Source organism: Macaca nemestrina, chromosome 6 (assembly GCF_043159975.1).
Source record: "Macaca nemestrina isolate mMacNem1 chromosome 6, mMacNem.hap1, whole genome shotgun sequence".
Lineage (NCBI taxonomy): Eukaryota > Metazoa > Chordata > Mammalia > Primates > Cercopithecidae > Macaca > Macaca nemestrina.
In genome coordinates, this window is record NC_092130.1 from 167519055 (window position 1) to 167541830 (window position 22776).

General features: G+C 41.1%; 1 long non-coding RNA gene across 2 annotated transcripts in view; it reads left to right on the forward strand.

Moving 5' to 3' along the window:
* Window positions 1–8817: 8817 nt before the first annotated feature.
* LOC139363645 (uncharacterized) overlaps window positions 8818–22776 on the forward strand; it is a 158984-nt gene continuing 145025 nt past the window's right edge. Inside the window, exons 1-2 of one of the 2 annotated variants that reach the window (XR_011624356.1) lie at window positions 8818–8898; window positions 20404–20494. This is a non-coding gene — a long non-coding RNA (uncharacterized lncRNA). Of the gene's footprint in view, window positions 8899–16455; window positions 16548–20403; window positions 20495–22776 lie in introns of those variants that run through there. The other variant, XR_011624357.1, reaches the window with a different exon arrangement.

The window sequence follows — 22776 nt, forward strand, 5'->3', positions numbered from 1 at the left end:
CCTCAAGGCCAAACTAACTTCACAGCTTTCCACAGTGTGGGCTGAGGCCTCCACTGTGATTGCCATGCAGTAGCACTGAATGATAACACTTCCATTGAACTGGGATGGAAGGCAGTTAAAGAGAATGCTGTGGTTGGGGCTATATCAGGCATTTGAGAAGTTTGGGGCAGCTAGTAATTATTAGGCTATGCAATAGAATGGCTCGTGCTGAGTGCTATTATGACTTTAAGAAAGAAATGAAACACTTAGGGCAATTCATTACCCATTTTGGCTGGAGATTTAAGTGTGTATAGCCACCTTGGAAACACATAAAATCATACCTATTGAATTGAAGGGCAGAAAAAGCTGAGGATCAGGCTCAGAACTTAATTATAAGGCTACTAGGAATATAAAGATGTCTAAGTTTTCAACCTCATAAAATCAGCTATGTGAAAATTAGCAGGTTGGACAAGTATGGCACCCTGAGACTTGAGATGGGAGACATCTGGGTTGATTCATTTGACAATCTCGAATCCCTAGTTTTCTCTGAATGTCCTGGGTCTGCAGAAGTGGCCCCCTCTTCCTGTTAAGAGCTAGCATTTCTGCATTGTTTGAAGACAATGCAAGTGCCTATGCCTCATAAGACAATGTACGTCCTTCCTACCATCTATTTGTATCTACTTTCACATCCTTTCTAGTTGTCAGATAAATAACAAATGTTAAGCCACAGTATAAGCCAGCAAGGCAAGTGCTGGACATGCTATAGGAAGAAACAGACTCTACCTTGAATTGTTCTATAAGACTTAGCCAATGTATATCAGCCAGAAGTATACATATGGGGCTGGGTGCTGAGAGGCTGAGAGGAACATAATATAAAGTTGGATAAGGGAAAATTTACTGATGAGAGAGAACATTCCCACGATGTAAGATTTAACTACCTGTAGAGAAACAGGGAGATGGTAACAAAGTCTACATTGGCTGTTCAAAGCTTGGAGAAAGCTATGGCCCATAGTAAGTAGGAATGCTTCCTGGCAGATGCCGGAAGAAAGGGAAAAAAACTGAGATAATTGAATCTTCTAGAGATGATAGGCTATGAAAATCTGAAACACCCACCAGCTACCTATGCTCCATGGGATGGCAAGGAAGACACTCTAATTTCTCAAAGCAAAAAGAAATGTGTTGGTGAGAAGGAGCCCAATAGTGGCTGTTCTTGGAACACTTGGGTTAATAGTGGAGCTAGTCTTACAGAATAAGGTTCCCTAATAGCAACGGGGATGAAAGGATGATAGGAAAATAAGAGGAGACAGATGGCGGACCTTAACCATCCAAAACAAGGTAGACATAATTACCACCAAAAGAACAAGGTCGATCTGATTTTCATGGGGCCATAACCAACAGATAGCAATGCAAATGGATTTTAGAGCAAAACAAATCGAAGGTCCAGAAAAATGACAAGTGTGTCTGAAGTCTTAGTAAGACACACTCACTTCGGAGGTACTGAGGTAAACTCTGTGGCAATTAAAGGACTCGCTGCATTACTGATATTTTTAAGGGCTTCTGTAGTCTGGGATATGTTGAAACATCCACTATGAAGTAAAATTCATAGAAGAAGAAAAGCAAAATGACTACTAGGCATCTTTGGAATCCAGAGGAAGCATTTCCCACAACTTAAAAATATTGGTTTGACCAATGTACACGATGACAAGTGAGGCTGCCATCCCTGAATGGAGTCTATAACAGAAAATGGGCTCTGCAGCAGTTCCAGGTTGAGGTACCAGCAGGCTTTCCATGGGGCCATACGATCTGACAGACGTGTCTCTGATGGGAAAAGTATCATGTGGAGTTTATATCAAGACTAACAGGAGGACTAGCATATAGATCCATAGATTTCGCGAGGCAGGACCGTGCATTTCTCATTGAAGTATGTACCCTTCCAAGCTTCTTGTTTGCTACTGAGTCCTGGTAGAACTAAAACAACTTGTCATGTGACATCGAGTGAACATTTGTCTAGAGGTGCCCATAATAAACTGGGTTCCATTAAACTCATCAAGTTCTAAGACCGTACATGTGTAGCAGTAAATATTAATAACAATAATGTCAGAGCAATGCATTCTGGATCATGTACAAGCTATGTCAGAAGGCACAAGTGAGGTATATGTGCAAGGATGCCAGTCTCCCATGTTATCTGCCACTATTCCACAGGTACTTCTCCCTGAGCTCACTTGCTTAGCCCACACCTGGAGCTGCAGGAAGGGTGTCTTAAGACCATCTAACTAGGGAGGAAAATGGCCCAATATTGTTTATGGGTAGGTTGGTGCTGTAATTTTGTACAAAATGAAAATGGACTGCTGCTGTCCAAGAGCCCCAGTCTGATGTGGCTCTGAAAAGTGGCAATAAAGGAAAATTAAAGGGGAGAACTTTGTGAGGCACACTTTATCATTCACATTGTATGAGAAAAGAAGCAGCCCAAGCTTAGAGTATATGTAGACTCAAGAGCAGTGGTGAATGGCTTGTCTGGCTGTTAATGGACCTTGAAGGATCAAGATTGGCATGTCAAGGACAGGGACACCTTAGGAAGTCATGTGCATTGATTTAGGGGAGTGGGCATAGGGTGAAGGTCTTAGGATCCCATGTTTAATGCCCACTGGAGAGCATTACTCATGGGATAGGTATAAACATAGACAGGAGGACTTGGCCATATATCAGGCAGCTCTACTATCATCCACTCTAGAGGTGGTGCATTTGGCTTGTGAACAGATGAGCCACTGTGGCAGAGAAAGGGGCAGCACATGAGCCCAATGACATGAACTTTCACCCACCAAGCCTGGTCATTGGCTGAATGCTAGTTGGCCGGAATTAGAGATCAATGCAGAGCTCCTTATAGGGTGCTACTCTTTGAGAAGACCAACTAGACATTGTGGCAAGTTGATTACAGTGTAGCTGTTCTGCCCTGGAACAGACAACAGTTGACATTGGATGGAACCATCATGTATTTTAGGTATATGTGAGCTCCTGAGCCAGCACCACTCTCAGAGCTCATAGAGGATTTGATCTTCTGACATAGGATCCTGCTTAATTTCCCAATGGTATCCACTGAGGACTTTGTTTCAACTTTAGTCTCAACTCAATTTTTCTTTCTGCTTATTCCTGTTATCTTTACTCCCTTGCAGATGTTGCTCTCAAGAGCACTCCTTAATAAAATTCCTTGATGCAAATCTCCATTTCAGAGTTTGTTCCTGAGGAATCCCAATGATACTGCTTTGTTCTCTCTGGAACTTTTTAAAAGTTTTTCTGTAATACCTTATTATTTTTCTATTTTATCTCATAGCTAATAATAATGTTTTATTCTACTATAAAATATGTATCTGTTGCAAATTAAGCTTGGTGAATGCATATTCTTCTGTAATTTATGTCTTCTAGTCCATTGTATATTTTTGATTCAATACTTACTCTTAGCTCACTGACTTATCTTATGGGAAACATTTTATCTGATTTGTGCTTTTTCAAGAACCCTATTTATTTTAGTACCATTATACTATCTATTAGGATTATATATCATTTTCTAATAAATGTGGGGTTCAAGTTCCTTCAATTTCATCCTAGGAAGCAGATGTTTAAAATTCATGCAGAGATGTTACTGTCCTGCTTCAGTGCAGGTTTCATTAAATGTATAAATCAAAAATGTCTTTTTGCAGGATAGAGCAAATCAAGATTCAAATAAGTAAGTAAAATATTGCTCTTGGCAGGGCTGATGGATTTTCTATCCATTGTCTTTATCAATTTCTACATATCACAACGGCCTCATCCATTTTTCAGTTTTACACAGTACCTTTTTTGTGTCTATCTATCCATCCTACTGAGATCTATTGAGCATCTTGTATAAGATGCAAGATTATCCATGCCCCCAAAACACAAGATGCTGGTAACAGCTAAGTTTATTAGTTATGGTAACTTATAAGGAGAGAAGAGAGTGCACGATCTCTCATAGTTGTTACCCTGGGTCATGTCCGTGCCAGTGTTAGTGGTGGTAGTTATCCACATGGGTCTGCAGCTGCCTCAATTCTTGCCTCCTCAGAATAAAGAATTTGACTGAGGGGCACGGGGCAGAAGGGAGACTGATGCACGTTTTAGGTCAGGAGTGAAAGTTTAATAAAAAGCTTTACAGAGTAAGTTTTTTGAAAAAAGGAAAGGAAAGGAAGGAAAGTATACTTGGAAGAGGGCCAAGTGGGTGCCTTGAAGAGAGCAAGTGCGCAGCTTGACATCTTGACTCAAGGTGTTAAACACTGGCATACTTCCAGGGTCTTGCATTACTTCAGTCCTGAGATCTTATTAGGAAGCAGCTGATCACCTGATTCAGGTGTTTTCTGTCGGGGTGGGGGGGAGCTGCCTCCCTGGCACCAGCTGTGACCAATTAACAGACCATGTTAACAACCACCTGACCATCACCTGATGGTGACCCAACACTTCTGGAGTGTGTGTGTGTGTGTGTGCGTGTGCGTGTGCGCCCTCTCCTGCCCTGCTCATACCTGACTAGCTACTTACTATAACACCAGCAGCATGAACATGCAGCTAAGAGCACCTTAAGAGGGAGGAAATCCCTCCTAATATGAGCTCCACACTTGGGTGTTGGTCTGAAATGGATCTACTGGTTTGCTAGGGCTGCCATAATAAAATATTACAGACTGTCTGGCTTAAACAAGAGAACTTTATTGTGTCAGTTTTGGAGAATAGAAGTCCAAGGTGTAGGCGTTGGAAGTGTTGGTTTCCCTGAGGCCTTTATCCTTGGCTTGCAGATGGTTCCCTGTATCTGCACATGACCTTTTCTCTGTGTCTGTTTCCTTATTTCCTCTTATTGTAAGGATACCAGCCACGTTGAATTTGGGATCACTCTAATGACCTCACTTTAACATAATTACCACTTCAAAGATCCTATCTCCTGAGGTGCTGGAGGTGAGGACTTCAACATCTGAATTTGAGAGAGGACACAATTCAGCCCACAAAAAGGGAGTAGGGAATACCTACTTACTCTTACAATTAAAAAGAAATAGAGAAAAGGCCCTTTGGACCCAGCACAGTGCTGGGGAGAATGCATACTTTGGTGGGTCGAGATCTGCGTACTGAGAATCCCAGGAACAGTGATGAAATCGCTCCAAGGCCCTGCTGTCTTTCTGCAAAATGTCTTGGTGTAGGTGAGCCGGCTTGTCGCCGTACATCAGGTAATGGGGAAGGGGAAAACTCCCCATAGACAGCTAAAACTGTATATGGATTTGGCTCCGTTCACACCTGCTATATAACAGGCAGTATTTGAGTTGCCATTGATCTCTGCACATCTGGTGGGATATTCACTTGTAAATTTAGAGTGGCTTCCACAGGGAAAGATGTTCACCTATAGATGGGTCCTAGGGTGTCACTAGGGCAGTCTGTGTTGTTTCTGGTTCTAGGTGGGCACAGTAGCACAGCCTCCATTCAGCTTCTTCAACTGTGATCAATGTCAGCAATGGCTATAGGTATCTCAGTGGCTGAGGCTGTACAAGTTCATGGCAGTGATAGCGAAAGTGTAGGTTGTTATGGTTCTCAGTGGCAAGGACTTTAGTTGTCCTTCCATTCTCGTTTTTTTTCCCCAGTGGGGAGTCTTGGTTGGAGGATCCCTCTTAGTGTCTGGTCTGACATGACCCACAGCGGTCACAGCTACACTGTATTCCAGGGCATAGGAGCGACTGTGAAGCTGGTATCCTGGGCTTGGTGTCCTGTTAAACTTGGTATCCCATGGCACCTGTGTTGTGGGTGCAAGTTCACTCTCTGAGGCATGGGTAGATGCAGCTCTCCCACAAAGCCATGGGATGTGACTCTGAGGCACTCACTCCCTAGTAGCTTGGGCCCAGGGAGTAGAGATACAGCTGTAACTCTGATCCTGGGAGTCAGTCAGCAGCACTAGCACAGCTCCAGGGAAGAAGGGGTGTTTCAGAGGATTGGGCCCTGGGGAGCTGGGCACAGCTTTGCGTCTCAGAGCCAACAGGGCACAGTGGTAACTTGAGCACCCAGGGAGGAGATGTTACCTTGTGATGACTCTGGATGTTGGGAGATGAGGCCCAGCAGATACCCCGGCTCTGCAAGGCTAGATTCAGTGGTAGCAGGGACTCAGGAAAAGTGAGGCACAGTGTGGCTTGGGATCTGAGGGTGGGGAGCAGCACAATGATGACTCTATTTCCCAGGGATGTGGGTGACTCAACAGCTCAGACTCTGGAAAGGCTACTCTTAAGTTTTGGGGCACAGAGGCTGTTCAGCTCAGCGGGTGAGGTGGCACAGCCCAGTCAAGGCTCGGCCTCTCTGGGGGTGGGGCACCATATCAGCTTCGGGGTAAAGGTGCTCCACCAGACCAGTGCTTCTGGTCACCAGGGAACAAGGCACCAAGTTGTCTGGGGCACCTGGGGTGCAGCTGCTTCGCTGGGCCAAAGCTCAGATTCCCAAGGGGGCTGGGTGCTACATTGGCTCAGGTGCCGGGTTTGTGACTGCACCACTGGACTGAAGCTCCTGGTTCCCCAAGGAGTGGTGTGCCAGTCAACTCAGGCTCCAATGGGCATGGCTGCTCTGTGGGGCTGGTGCTTTTGGTCCCAAGAGGGTAGGGTGCTGCATGGGTTCTGGTATGAGGGTCCTGACTGCTTCCCTGGGCTGAAGCTCCAGTTCCCGCGGGGTTTAGGCACTCGGGGGGGTAGTAGTAGCAGCTGCTCTGCAGGTACTAGGCTTTGAGTAGCTGTGGGTTGGAGCACAGCTGAAATGGGGCTGGTGGAGATAGAGTGCCTCTGAGGCAATCTGGCTGCAGCAACTCAGCTGGGGAATGGTGTGCCACTGTGTATGTGAGCAGGTGCAATGATGGAAGATCCTCAGAGATGCAGGGATCAGTGGCTAGTGGCCCCTGGAGCAGGATGCCCTTTAGCAGTGGCTCCACTTTTAAGATGGCATGAGCAGTGACAATCTGGCCGTAGGAAATCCAGGCTTCTTCTCTGGAGTAATGCTTCCATGAGCACTTCAGGCAGCTCCCCAAGCTGGGCTCAAGGCCTGTGAGGACTCCAGAATCCTCCAGTAGCAAAGACTGCATGTGTTCCCCGCAGTAATGGGGGCTGCTGGAGCCCCCTACTCACCTTTTCCCTGCAGGGAGAAGCCTCTCCTGGTTGTGAGCTGATCCCTACCAGGTAAATGAGGCAGGTGGAGGAGGTGGGTGTTTCCTTCTCTTTTCCTTGGGGCCATCCTGAGTTTCTGTGCTCCACAGGGTTTCTGCCACTCCCTGCTATACTTTGGCATGTTCCTTTAGTCACTCTGGTCAAAATGTAGTTGTTTATTGTGTTGGTCCTTTTTAGTGTTTGTGGGAGAGTAGCATTTTGCACCTTCTTGCTCATTTATCAGTTTATTATAAAGGATATATCAAAGGATATTAATAAAGAGCCAGAGGAAGAGATGCATATGGCAAGGGCTAGGACAGGAGCTGCTTAGTGGATTTGGGGTGCAACTTCCGGACACATGGATATATTCACCAACCTTGAAGCCTGTCACGTCTTGTTCAAGAATGTTTATAGAGTTTGATCTCTGGAGTTGTATAGAATTTGATCCAGAGGTCAGTGGGTGGGGCTGAAGGTTCCAACCCTCTAATCCTCTAGTCACTTGGTCTTTCTGGTGGTGACTGGCCCCATCTTGGGGCCATCTAGGGGCCCCACCCAAAGCAACCTTATTAGCATAAATGCAGGATTTATCAAAGGGGCTTATTGTGAATAATAGAAGATATGCCTATCACTCAAGAAATTCCAAGGATGTTAGGAGCTCTGTGACAAGAACCGGGGATAAAAACCACATATATTTCATATTAAACCACAGGTACTCTAGCCAGAAACCACAAAGCATTCCAGCTGACCTCACATGCATAAGCAAACTTAGCTGAGATCATCCAATTCAGGCCTAGACCAGAAGAACCAGCAGATGGCCTATAGATTATTGAGGACATTAAATACTGTATTAAATTGTTGAGTTTTGGGATGGTTTGTTATGCACTAACAGCTAATTAATACACATGATAAAAACCATTTTCTAAAATGAAAATAGATACAGGAAAAATAAACTAAATCCAGGGAAGAAAGTAAAATAGAAAATGCCCACTGTTACAGTAGGTAGCTAGTCGGGCATGAACAGGGAAAGAGGGCTTTCCCCCCACCACACACCAGGAGTGCTGAATGACCATCAGGTGATAGTCAGGTGGTTGTTAACTGTCTCCCTAAAGTAATAATTGGTCACAGCTGGTGCCCGGGAAAGGCATGCTCCTAATAGACAACACCTGAAACTGATCAGCCAGCTTCACTATAGGATCTCAGGAGTGGAGAGAAGTAACACAAGACCCCGGAATTACGCCAACATAAAATCGCAATTCAAGTGGTCAAGCAGCACAATTAGTCTCTCAAATCACCTGTTAGGCACTCTTCCAAGTGTACCTTCCTTTCTTTTCTTCTTCTCCTCACTTATGTAAAGCTTTTTAATAAACTTTCTCTCCTGCTTTAAAACTTACTTTAGTCTCTCCTTCCGCCCCTCAAATTCTTTCTTCTAAGGAGGCAAGAATTGACGTTGACGCAGATCCGTACAGATTATCACCTTGATACGGTTTGGTTGTGGCCCGCCCCCCGCAATCTCATCTTGAAATGTAGCTTCCATAATTCCCAGGTGTTGTGGAAGAGACCAGGTGGAAGGTAATTGAATCATGGGGGCGGGTCTTTCCCATGCTGTTCTCGTGCTAGCGAGTAAGTCTCACGAGATCTGATGGTTTTATAAATGAGAGCTCCCTGCACACACTCGACCTTGCCTGCCGCCGTGTGAGAGTTGCGTTCTGCTCGTCCTTCGTCTTCTGCCATGACTGTGAGGCCTCCTCAGTCATGTGGAATTGTGAGTCCATTAAACTTCCTTGACTTATGGGCTGCCCAGTTTCGGGTATGTCTTTATTAGCAGCATGAGAATAGACTATCATACACAAGTAACAATACTACAAAATGTGTGCATTTGTTAGAGGTAGGCTGAATATTCTGTTCTGAGCTTTATAGCAACCAATGGAAAGAGGACTAGACCACCTATTATATGACACATAATATAAACAAGATAGAAGTAAGCCAGTTATAACTATGGCTTTGATATTTATAATAGACGTTGGAGTGAAATTATGCCACATTTGAAATTGAAATTGAAATTGCAGAAGAAATGAGGTAAAAAGCAGCCTTCTTGGGTTTTAACCACTTTTTTTCCCCTCGCTTAGAGAGATTTTGATTAGTAGAATGTTTTTACTACTGCTACTTTACATACTACCTTTCTATTCCTCTTTCATGTTCTTTGCTTCACATCATTTTTCTTGCCTTTCCTTATTTCCCTCCATTTATACTCACTGGTAAAGGCCCACAGAGATTAAAATGGTAAAGTTAGCACTGAGAAATATTAGGTCAGGATTACTTGGGAAGAATAATTCTGATTACAATTTTTGCCGCTTTGAAATAGATTTAGGTACATGACCTTTCATGCTATTCATCATCTAAAATGCTTCAGTTAATGAACTTTCCCATTTCACAAGCTTGTCTGATATCATATTAATTAGAATTAACAATTTATTTATTGTGGAAGCATATACCAAAAGAAATTTTGTCAAAATTGCCAATTATTTACTAGCAAGTTTAGAAATATATCACCAGCATGTTTTCAAACAAATCTGAGTATGTGCTAACATGTGCTACTCTGCTTTGTTGGCTTCTGAAAGAGTTATCAAGTTCTATCTTCAGAACTTAATGGATTTTTTCTTCAGTCATCTCTTTATTGTAAATCATTAAAAAAAATGCTTACTGGAAAAAAAATACTGGCCACAACCACAAAGAATAACAGTCACCAGAATAGTAGTTGCCAGAACGTGAAGACAAATTAGCTCTTCTAGTGCCAATAAAATAAATTGCTGTTGGCCATGGTGATGTTGCTATGCTATCTATAAGTGCTTGGAGCAGTAAGGTGCTAATGGTAGGTACCTTGAGGACCCGAGAGGAGGCAGCTGCTCAAAAAAATTTGAACATGTACTACTTTTATATAAAAATTAGTGACATATAAGATTCTCAGAGAATATGTGGAATAACTTAAATAGAAAATTGGACACTAAAGTATACAAGTCAAAAAATATAAAAATGTCCCTTCTCTGAGACACATTTTAAAGCAGGGAATTATTTTTTCATGGTCTGTAAAAACAGTGAAAAAGTCTTTGGTTGAGCAGCTGAAAACAGTTGCTGAACTCATTAACCCTTTATTGATCTATTGATATATCCCTCTTTCTCCTTCCCTCTCCCTCTTTTTCTTTTGTCTTTTTCAGAATTGCAGTTTCAGAATCAGCCTAGAAAGGAAATGCTATGTTAAATGGTAGTTAATAAGGAGGCACAGGGAAATCTGCTCTTCTGTTACCAGGAATGCTGGAAAAAGTGAGGTGTTGGAATCAAAGGCCCAGCTGGTTTGATGAAAATGAATCCTAAGTGAATGGGTTCTACTCTGTCTAATCTGCATACACTTTCAGCTTTAAGTGTGACTCAGTGGGCTCATTTCTGAATTTCTGATGCAAAAGCTAAAAGCAAAAGATGAAGAGAGCAAAGCATAGAGAAGCAGACTGGAAGATGATTCCCAATGATCCCAGATGCCTGGGATTTACAACCTTATGTAATCCCCTCCCCTTGAGGGCAGTCTGCACTTACGGATGAAGAGGTTACAGCAGGAGTGATGGAAAATCATTTCTGTGATTAATTTACACGCAAAAAAGTAGCTTCTATCTTGAAAGCCCTTTTGCCCTTTCTCACTCTCCCAGAGAGAGCACTTGCTCTGGGAGAAATAAGCTGCTGTGTCATGAGGAACTGATGGAGAGCCTCATGTGGCAAAAAAAAAAAAACAAAAAAAAAAACACCTTCATGTCTTTGATCACTAGCCAGTGAGGACCTGAGGCCTGGCGATGGCCAAGTGCATGAGCTTATAAGAGGATCCTCCCCCGGCAGATCCTTGAGGTGACTGCAGTCCTCATTGACACCTTCCTTGATTGCAGCCGTGAGAGTCCCTGAGCCATAGGCAGTGACCCAGTCTCACCTGTGTTCCACAGGTGAGGCTGTGAAGATTTGTTGTTTGAAGCTGATTTTTTTTTTTTTTTTTTTTGGCGGGGGGAAACACAATAATGGAAAACTAAGAAAGAGGTAATTTGATTCCTCCATCTTGTGTCTTAAGTTTCTACTCTCCACGTCTATTTTCTAAGTTTTCATGTTTTTGTTTTACTTTACGTTTGAGACTCCTTGGACTAGTTTTTCTTGGTAGTTATGTCCTAAGGGCATGCAATGGAGAATCTGAGGGAATAGGCCAAAGCAGTATAAAGTGCCTGGTTTTCTATGTATCTGGCTCTGGTGTTTAGATAAGACCTTCATTTGCAGAGCAGAGCCACTCCAGCTCCTCTCATGCAACTCTCATGCAATGGACAGAGCATAGAAAGAAATGTGGGGCAGAAGGTTGTGCTGGGAACTCCTGTGCTTTCATTCTACTCATCAGTCATCTTGCATTTGATTTTTTTTCAAAGCACCTAAAAGAGGAGAATGTTGTTGTTTCAAGTTCTGATTTTCTGTCGCCAATCTAAACATTATTTCTGTATCTCCTCTCTCCTGATTGGGCAAATTAAAATTGCAACCCCTTGTCCTATCTCCACCTTCCTTACCACTTGTAACTTCCTCAGGTTTTTTCTTACAAAATCACTTTATCACCAGTTAACATAATGCATAAGCAAATCACATTTGCTTACATGTAACACTTATTATTTAATATATGTGTCCACTAACTACAGTATAAAAAATCCATAAGGAGTTTTTTATTCACTGTTGTATTTTAATTGCCAAAAAAACTCAAGTGTTGAATTAACTAACTTATACATTAATTTTCCAGATAATTAATTAATAATGATTAAATATCTATCTTCTGATTAAAAGATGAGGAAACAGAGCTGAGGCATAAAAATAACTTTGCCAAAGTCACTTATTTAATAATGGAATAAGGACTGTATACTAGATTTCAAAATCTTTTTCTATTATGCCTTTACATTTCCAAAACAAACCTAGAAAAATATACTTAATCATATATGAAACATTAACTTTGCGTATTTTTCTTTAATATTTTTCTTATGGAATATTATCTCCAGATTTTTTAACCTTTCTAAATTTTCTCTAATTAGTACATTTCGGTAGAATTTTAACTTTAATTCACAAAAATCCTCTATACTTTCCAAAATCTGCCAAAATCATATTGAATGATTATGTGACTATAAATCTGCCCCCTAAAGTCTTAGTAACTCATGTTGTTATTTAAAATCCTTTTTTGTTGTTGTTGTTGGAATAATATTCCCAACCTACTTTTTGGTAGCAAACAACATGCTTATAGTAAAGATTGTATTTTTAGTTTGGGAGAGTGGCTATATTTTATCTCCAAAGTATGTGTTATGCTTTCAGGCTTTTCAGAACTATCACTAGTGTAGTTCCAGGCTTGTTTGTGTGCTGCTTGAAGCCTTGCCTTCGTGCCAGACCACTCCTTCCCTGACTTTGTCATACATCACTTAATGCCTTCATCAATGTCCATTATCCAACAAATCCTTTAACCTCAAGGCCTGCCATTAAGCTTGCCTCTCTGAGGTCAGATCGCCATCCAATGCCCTAGCCTTTCAGTTTCTTGACCTCATTTACGGGGAGTTCATCTCCCTGCACCTCAGCCATTCCCTTTCCATCCCCTAATTCCACTCCCTGGACCTCATAACTTCTGTACTTTTGAAACTGTCAGAGCGTCCCGTTCTCTGATCATAACGGCTGTTCTTTCCACTTTGTTCAGCTACTCCCATTGTGACCACTTACCAATTTCAACAACATGGGTCCATTGGGTCTTTGGCGTTCTTTTAATTTGTTCATGTTCTAGAGTCATCTTTCTTGGCTGTCATGGGCTGGTATTTCAACAACATTTTTGTCAATGCTGTTAACACTCTTCTCTGATTTCTAATTTTGTCTAGCTAGCAAAAAGCTAACCATGGACAAAACTAGTCATGTTTTTACTTCTGTACCCATGTAACAGAGTACTTCTGGAGAAAATCTCACAACAGGAAAGATGTGGTTTTCTCTGAATTCACAAGCCACAACCTCCACTGTGTTCTCAACCCTGATCACTTTCTCACATGCCTCTTTCACATGTTGGCTTCTCTCTTCAAACTGCCCTGTGCCCTCTTCTCATTCACTTAGGCTTGGTTTCTGACATTTTCTGGGTATACTATGAAAAAACTAAAAGATTGAAGATGATTAACCTCCCAATATCCACCAAATCAGCATCAGTATTCTATATTCCCACTCCTATTACAATAAAGGAGCTATCCCAGGTTAATCCCTTCCAGCTCCACTTCAGATCACAACTCCTCCCACCTTTGCAGGAACTTTATACTACTGACTTATTTTTATCTTATGTATTCAAACGTTTCATTTAAATAGAATATTTCCCAAGCTTGCTTATTTCACTCTTATTTAAGGCAATCAGACGTGACTCTTGACTCCCTCTCTTTCTAGTTGCCACCTATGGTGTGTTGTAATTTCCAAAAATGGTTGCAGTAATGTCTCCCATCCCACACTCATTTCTCATTTCTTACAATGTGACCTTCGCCCTTCTCTCACTAAGGGCTGGGGACTAGTTCCCTCTCCACAACCTGGACAGAACTTTACACTGCCTCCACTAATAGAGAGGAAATGATATAAACGTGGTCTCTTTATATGGTCTTTTCCTGTGGTCATGATTGAACTTCGTCACAGCATGGTAGCTAAATTCCAACAGCAAGTATCCTAAACAAACAAGGTGGAACTACATAGCATTTTTATGACCTATCTAACCTTGATAGTCTTATGGGGTTACTTCTTATCACAGCCTATCAAAAATACATACTGTCAAATGACTTATCACTGATGAAAACCTAGATCACCTGGCTGAGAGTGTTCGTCAGGTTTTTCCATGGCAAAGTTATTCTTTGTATTCCTTTCCATACTATACTCTTTGAATGGCAGTCACTTGGCACTGCTCACACATCTGGAGTGGGGATTTATTTACATGCTCTACTTCCTTGGAGTGTTTACATAAATTATTTAGAATTCTGCATGGGAGAGCTATTGTCCACCAGTTATTTGTTATTTGATCACTTATCTATGTCTGTATAGATTCATGAATATTTATGTGTTTTATAACGGAATACTATGCTATTTTTTTGGCTCAAATATAATTCTGTTTGCTCCAATGTCAGCTTTGGCATTGGGTATTCTTTGTGGTCTCCCGTGTCCCTTTGACATACCCCATTAATGTGGCGTTGTTTTTAGTACTTTGTTACTTTCTGGCCCTACATGATGGTCCAGGCTCATCTCCTAGATTCCCTTCCCCACTCCTAGAGTTAGCCTTTTCTCCAAGTAGCTGCTGCTTTAATTGGAGAAAGGTATTACACACTGACATCTGAGTGCTAGCTTGCTAGTTGCTACTAGGATGTCATTGCCTTTAGGTCCTATTAGGTGACAAAGTGAGGGAATATAAATGTGCATACTAACCCATGGATTATGTTGGTGCAGAAGTGATTGCAGTTTTTCCCATTCAAAGTAATGGGAAAAACTGATCACTTTTACACCAATCTAGTATTTACACATATAGATAACATTTTTATAACTTAGTTTTTTCTAGTTTATATTTGAAGAAATACAATCTTAGTTTTCTATCTTTCAAATATCGTGAAATATCATTTTTTTGAACTGCCTCTGCAATTAACTAATTTTAAAATCAAGGATAAGCTACTTCATCTGTGGAAACTTCAGTTTAATGTATAACATGATAGATTAACTGGGTAAGTTGAAGTCTTACCAAATTTTGAAAGTCTTGATAAGCTGTATACCTGTGCAGATTATTTTGAGGGACCTTGATCTACATTTATAAAATTTTAAGTTTATTTGTGACTATCCATAAAGCTTGTCTGTGTGCACATGTGTCTGTGTGGGGGTTGAAAATGCTCTCACAAATTGGCCACTGGCTCACTCAGTATATTCATTTGCATTATTCTCCTCTGTATGTTCTATATATTAAAGTGATAATGCACTAGTGAATGTATATAAGGCACTCTGTGTATATAAAGTACTGTATAGCTTTTATGATCCCTCACAAGTCTTTTATGAGAATGACTCCACCTCTCATGAAGTCACACCTTCCTTCCTTCTCCTCTTGTTCGATTATGAAGAGATCTGCAGTGTTTTCCTTTCTTCTCCAGTTTGAAATCTAGCTCTCTACGGTACAAAGGTTCTCAATTTTAGGAGAGAAATAAGGACTTGGTATGTTTCTGACAATTGTTTGGATAATACGTTTCATCATCGCACCTCAAAGGCATGGCATAGACTTCTTTCAGTGTACTGGACCATGAAACGAGGAAACAAGAGTAGAGTTTCACATATTTTTAAGTGAAATAACAGCCAAGTAACTATATGGTTCGCTGCTTTAGGTTATTTTCACAGATAAAAGCAAGCTTTTTATGACAAGCAAGTTTCTCTATTCTGCCCTTCATGGTGAGATCATTGTTTCTGTGGGAGGAAGGGTATTTTGAAAGTTATGGGATGCTTTGGGTCTGGAGTCTTGATCTTTTCAGTGCATATCCAGCTTAAGCAACCCATCCAATTCTGAACTCTAAAAACAGATCTGCCAGATAATTAAGTGAAAAATAATTTAAATCTGGCCATCATAGTGTCTGGGCATTAGAAACGGAATCTTTATTGGCAGTCGTAAATTACACAGTATTAACACTGACTTTTATCTCACCTCTTGATTGCAAAAGGATACAGAAGTTTAAATATTTGAATTTTGGAATTTTCCCTTAGAGCTTTCTCCTCTCTAAGAATCACATTTTCTTTCACACAGCTTAAAAGTTGTGGGTGACACTGGTTTCCTAAGACAAGGTATGTCAATTAAAGGGAAGCTGTTTTTTTGTTTCCAAAACAAAGTTTTTGACAGCATTAAATGCAACATTTTCAAGGAAGCATCTGGACTACGGTTATAGATGAACATTTCTCATTTCATTGTCTGAGTACAAAGTCATTTATAGGGCAACTTATCACATAAACACCCCTTGGCATCTTATAATAGAAATCAATAACACAGCAAAAAAGAAGACAGATGCAATTTAACCATATGCTACATAAAAGATGCCCTGTGAACTTCTTAAAAACTTTGTGTATGATATTTACCTTGCATTGATGTCTGATATATACATTTAATTTTTATTGGTCTTTAGTAAAGAAAGAACAAAATATTTATCTTAATAGGAAGATAAAAAATACCATCTGTAGATTCATGAAGCATTTTCAGATTTCTCACTGTTTGCAGACACACCATCACTGATTAGGAAGAAATGCTTGTGAGACTTGAAAGCAAGTGGAGGGAAGTCCATTCATTCATAAGAAGTCCAGGAAGAAGCAGGAAATTAACATCTAGTACGAGGTGTGGCCCAGGTAAAGAGCTATGTCCATAGGCAGGGGAAACTGATTGTCCTGGAAAGGGATGGTGTGGGTTGGGGCAGAGGTGATCAGGAACTAGAAATACCAGTATAGCTGGTGGACCAGAGTGTGATGCTAACACTGAAGAGAGTGGTGACCCAGCCCAGTTAAGGCGATGCCATGTGCCTCCTCAGAGTGGCTCAGTTAGATGGTGGCTGAAGCAAAGATGACAGCACTGACCCTGAAAATCAGTGGTGACACCAAGAGGCATCCCTCTTTTAGAAAAGAGTTGTCTAAATGGGTAGGAAATTGACCTGATTGGGCTTGAAGGAAGGCATTCAGAGCAGTCAGATTTGGAGAAGACACACTAAGAGACCCAATATGGCCTTCTTACTCGGGACAACTGTGGCAGAGGAGAGAATGTGAAGGGAGCTGGGACCCCTGGCTGGATCCATGGTAGTGGGAACACCACACAGACCGATGGTTTTTTGCCAGGGATCTCTCTTAGGCTGGGGACTGGGAACTGTCTTTCACTCAGGGTCCACAAAGAGTTCACAAGTCGATTTTGTCTAGGTGCCTTAAGGACAGAGTCACAATGTCTAGCGGCCATGCTAACCTCTCATAGATGACTTCAAAGTCACTGCCTTCGCAGAAGTCCCCAGTTTGGTAAAAGTAAATGCCCAATTTGTGTTGTAATGTTAAGGGCAAGCCCAGTTAAGCATCCTGTCATTTCTTCTAATAATTGACTGATACTTTCTTAGCTTTCTTAGCTTTTTCTTTTACCCCAAATATCCATTTTCTCAGTTCCCTCAATTCATTTAATTATTCAATATCAGAGTCTCACAGGAGGTAAAGCTGTTTTTGTTTGTTTGGTTTTTTTTGCTCTATTTTAGTACATTTAGCATTTGTTCTTGTTGCCATTTACTTTTGGGATTTTGTTAAAGCACAAAGAATTTTTAAGGTAGGGCTTTATAAAGTAAAAAGCCGTATTCTCATAGTTTATTATAATTTTACATTTCACTTCCAAATGTTAGTGTTTTTTTTTCTTTAGCTTTTTCTTTTGAAAGAGCTTTCTTTCTGCATCAAGTTTTAAGAAGACTGGTCTCTTCTTTTTTATTATAGGTTTATTGAGATGTATTTCATATATCATAAGGGTTTGTTGTTGTTGTTTTGTTTTTTAAGAGTCTCACTCTGTCATCCAGGCTGGAGTGCAGTTTCTGCTCACTGAAACCTCTGCCTCCTGGGTTCAAGCGATTCTCCTGCCTCAGCCTCCTGAGTAGCTGTGATTACAGGCGCACGCCACCATGCCTGGCAAATTTTTGTATTTTTAGTAGAGATGGGGTTTCACCACATGTGGTGGCTCACACCTGTAATCCCAGCACTTTGGGAGGCTGAGGAGGGTGGATCACTTGAGGTCAAGAGTTCGTGACCAGGCTGGCCAACATAAAGTTTATCCTTTAAAATGCACATGTTGTGGTATACCTTAAAGTATACATGTTATACTTGCAAAAATATATTGCAAGGTTCTGTAACGATTACTACTAATTGTAGAATATTTTGATCATCCCCCAAATAAGCCCTGATACCCATTAGCAATCACTCTATTCCTCTTTGCTGGCCCATGGCAACCACTAACCTATGGGTTCTGATTTTAGATTTGCCTATTCTGGACATTAATTTTTGTAGCTGACTAATATTCCATTGTATAGATATACCATATACTGTTTATCCATTTATCAGTTGATAGATAATTGGGTTGTTTCTATTTTGGGCTATTATGAATGATGCTGTTATGAACATTTATGTTGAACTTTTTGTGTGGACATATGTTTTTATTTATCTTGCATATATACTGTATTAGTTTGTGGAGGTTACCATAACCAATACTGTAGACTGGGTGGCTTAAACACCACAAATATGTTCTCTCACAATTCTGGAAGCTGGAAGTCCAAGATCAAGGTGTCAGCAGGGTTGGTTTCCCCTGAGGCCTCTTTCCCTGGCTTGTAGATAGCCACCATCTTCTGGCATCCTCACATGACCTTTCCTCTGTGCCTGCACACCCCTGGTGTCTGTGTGTCCTGATCTCCTTTTCTATGGATACCAGTCGTATTGCATTATAGCGCACCCTAAAGACCTCATTTTAACTTAGTTACCTCTTTAGAGATCTTATCTCCAAAAAGGATGATGTTCTGAAGTACTAGGGGTTAGCACTTCGGCATATGAGTTTCAGAGGATGCACACAGTTCAGCCCATACCACACACCTACAAAGGGAAGTGCTTTGTCACATGGTTACTCTATGTTCAGCCTTTTGAGGAACTGACAAAAAGTTTTCAAGTTAGCTGTACCATTTTACCAGCCATGTAGGAGGGTTTCAATTTCTTTATATCCTCACCTGCATTTGTTAATATCTATCTTTTTGATTATACCCATTCATGGGAGGTAAACATTTGAAGTGTATCTTTTCATGAATTTTCCATTTTTCCGCATTTCTGTGTTTCCTGTCTCACATTCTCTCTGATGGTGCTGCCAACATCATGTTGGTGTGTATCCTGTACTCTAAGGGCTTAAATAATTGATCATAAGACTGGTAATAGTAGTAGTTCAAATAGGTGGAAGAGGGCTGTGAAACCTGATGAATTGTGTAGTTTATGATAAAAGAAACTGCATAGACACTGTACAAAATATATATAATTACTAAGAACAAAGACAATCTAGATGAGGGATTTAAGTGTTTGTTTACATATGATTCAGCCTAATTTTGAAAACACCCTACATTGTTTATATATATAAAACAGTAAAGCCCTTAACTCTTTGTCCTTTCAATAACTTCTTTGCTTATTTAAAAGCACTACAGTCTGGGTGCAGTGGCTCATACCTGTAATCCCAATACTTTGGGAGGCCAAGGTGGGTGGATCACTTGAGCTGAGGAATTCGAGACCAACCTGGGTGACATGGCGAAACCCCGTCTCTACAAAAAACTACAAAAATTAGCTGAGCCGAACTCCCAGCTACTTGGGAGGCTGAGGTGGGAGGATTGCTTGAGCCTGGGAGGCAGAGGTTGCATTGAGCCCAGATCACATCACTGTACTCCAGCTTTGGTAATAGAGGGAGAACCTGCCTTAAAAAAAAAGGGCAAAAAGAAAAGCACTACAATCAGTATGAAGCTATGGCCTTAGCCAAAATGCGTTTGGGGAAGTGTGAGCTCCGTTGCAATCACTCCTCTTGCAAAATGGAACTTATTAGAGAGTGAAATGTTAACATGAGTTGGAAGTTCCCTGTGTACACCTATTTTCATTCCAATGCAGGATTTCTGAATTTTGTTTTTAAGTTAATTTATTTTCCTGGAAGAGCATAATTCCTGCATATAATTGCATTAAAGACTATTCATCTTTTTCAGTAGTCAACAAAGAAACCATTAAAACTCAAAGTTATCCCATGAAGAGCTGTAAGTGGAAATGATCCTTTTTTTTGCCAGGTGTCTAGGAAAGTATTTTACATTTTGCCTGAGGCCAATACTTTTCTAATGTCTTCTTAATACCTTTTAAATTTACATCAATGCAAAACAAATACACCAATAATGTTATTCTAAACTCTAAGGCCTCATTTCTAGCTAGGCTTTTGTTTTCTGTTTTTTTTTCCTGGCAAATTTAATGAGTCTGAGCTGCTTCCCTGGGTGTGTCTTTTTGGGTTGATCACATCCAAAAATTCAGCCAATGTGTCAGATCCCCTGAGAAACTTTGGTGACTGCCCTCAGTGGAATCCCGCCCCGCTGCTCTGTCTCTGTCTTTTCTCTATGCTCCTCTTGCAGTTAGTTGTAGCATCATTACCGTCAGTTACAGTAATTCTGCATGTTTCTATCTCTTCATCCAGGTCAGTGGTTGTCAAAGGAGACAATGCATCGGTACTGTCTGAAGAACTTTTCAAACACCTGCTCCTTTCTAGGATCCAGACACAGGATAAGGTAAGGTGTGTCTCAAACTGAACAGACTCCTTCCAATTCCTAGATATTGGCAGGCTCAGTCCCTGGGCAGTTTATCGGAATCTGGAAAAGGTCAGACCACCAATACCTACCGTGGTTTTAACACAGAGTCCTTTCTTCTCTCTTCTCCTTTGCTTGTCTGTGGTTTGACTCTGCCAATTGGAGATACCAGATACTTGTAAATGAAGAAGTTACCAGTTATACACTTCATAGACACATCTGAATAGGTAGGTCTTAGATGGCCTTTTTAAGAAAGAAGTCTTGGCTGAAAAGACATCCTACAAGAAAACTGAATAAAGAATAGAAATCTTGATTGAATAGATGTGTTACATGCTAGACATCTTGTTAAGCATTTTATCATAATTTAATTCTTCCCACAACTCCATGAAGCATGTATTGTTATCCTCACTTGACAGATGAAAAAAATAATCTCAGAAAAATTGAACAAATTGCTAGAGATCAACCACTACAAAGTGATGGAACTGGAATGAGTCCGAAGTTCGTTCAACTCTCACAGAGCCTCTGGGTTAAAGATGGTTATGTTTGTATCAATTTAGGTAAAAACTTCAATACTTATTCTAACCCAGAATGACAATGTCTAAATGAACTTGTGAAATTTTGCTGTCTTTATTGAGTACCCAGGCCAAAGCTGAATCTGCTGGTTGTGACATTGTAGATTGCTTTTCAAACAAAAGACATTTGCCACAGTCTGAATATGGTTGTCTGTGCATGTCTTTCTGCAGGCTTTTCTGCATGGTGTGCCTGTGTGTGTGCATGCATGTGTGTTTGTGTGTGCAGTGGGTGTGATGTTCATGATCATGGTGGCTGGCTGTTCTTTCATGCAAGGACATGTGCGTGTGTGTGTGTCTCTGCACTGGATGTGATGTTCATGATCAAGGTGGCTGGCTATTTGATGCAAGGGCATGTGCATGTGTGTGTGGGTGTGTGTATGCACTGAATGTGATCACAATCAAGGTGGCTGGCTGTTCTTTGATGCGAGGGCATCTGTGTGTGTGGGGGGATGTGTGTGTACGCATCGAATGTGATCACGATCAAGGTGGCTGGCTGTTCTTTGATGCAAGGGCGTGGGTGGGTGTGTGTGTGGGTGTGTGTACGCACTGAATGTGATCACGATCAAGGTGGCTGGCTGTTCTTCGATGCAAGACGTGGTCCTCAGAGTCTGATCTGAGTAGGAGGCTCCCAAGTGTCCTCCAGAGATTAAGTTATTTTCTCAGATTAATCCCCTCAATTTCAAGCACTGACACTACAACTATGATATGTTTACAGTTTAGGGGTGCTAGTGGGTGTGCCTGGGAGGGGAGAAGCTTTTACTTAGACATGACACATTTATCAGAGCTTTGTATAAACAAGCATAGGTAAATTATGAATGGTTGGGGTGAAATTGGGAGTGGGGACAGTAGGTTTACATTTGTTATATACATACACGGAGTGCTGTCTAAGAACTGTCCTGGAGTTAGAAGATCCTTGTGCATAAGTAAGCATCATCCAAGGCATTATATCAAGTATCTTTGTTCCTATAACATCTATTTCTAACATAGATTTACATTTATGGGTGTTAATTCCTTAGCACAGTTTCTCAGCAGAACAGAGACTCTGAGGCCGGGAAGCTTGGGGCAATATGTAAGATGGAAGATTCCTGAAAAGAAGTTGAGAACATGGTCTAGATGAATGTTTTAAACTATCTTTGGTGAAGATCAGTTATTTTTCTCCAACTTGGTGTAGACCAACATTGGTATCAGTTCACACCAAAAGTTACTCATCGTTTGTGCTTGGCAACATCAAGGTGGTTACTAACACTATTCGGTGAGATACGTCCACTGAGCATACACTATCAGGCAATATGGAATTGCTATAAAAATTCTCACCTCCAATTTCTGTACTTATCACATTAAGAGATAGATAACAGGAGACTGGTGCTGGTCCATGGACCACATTTTAGGCAGCATTGCTGGGGACAAACTTTACCTACTGGACAGTTCCACCCAAGGCCAACACTGCCAGTAGAGGAGAAGGTAGACACTCTTGATGCAATGCCTTAGGTAATGCTTATTTATGTATGAGGATATTCTAACTCTAAGATTGACCTTATAAAACACTATGAGGTTTGAGTAGTAATGATCTCTTAACCATTTTCTTTTTGTCTATGGACTTAACAAGGGAACAACCTTTCTGACCCGATGTAGGAATCTCTTGTATAGAAATGTCACAAAAGCAAATATTGTAGCTGCAGAAGGAATCGAGAA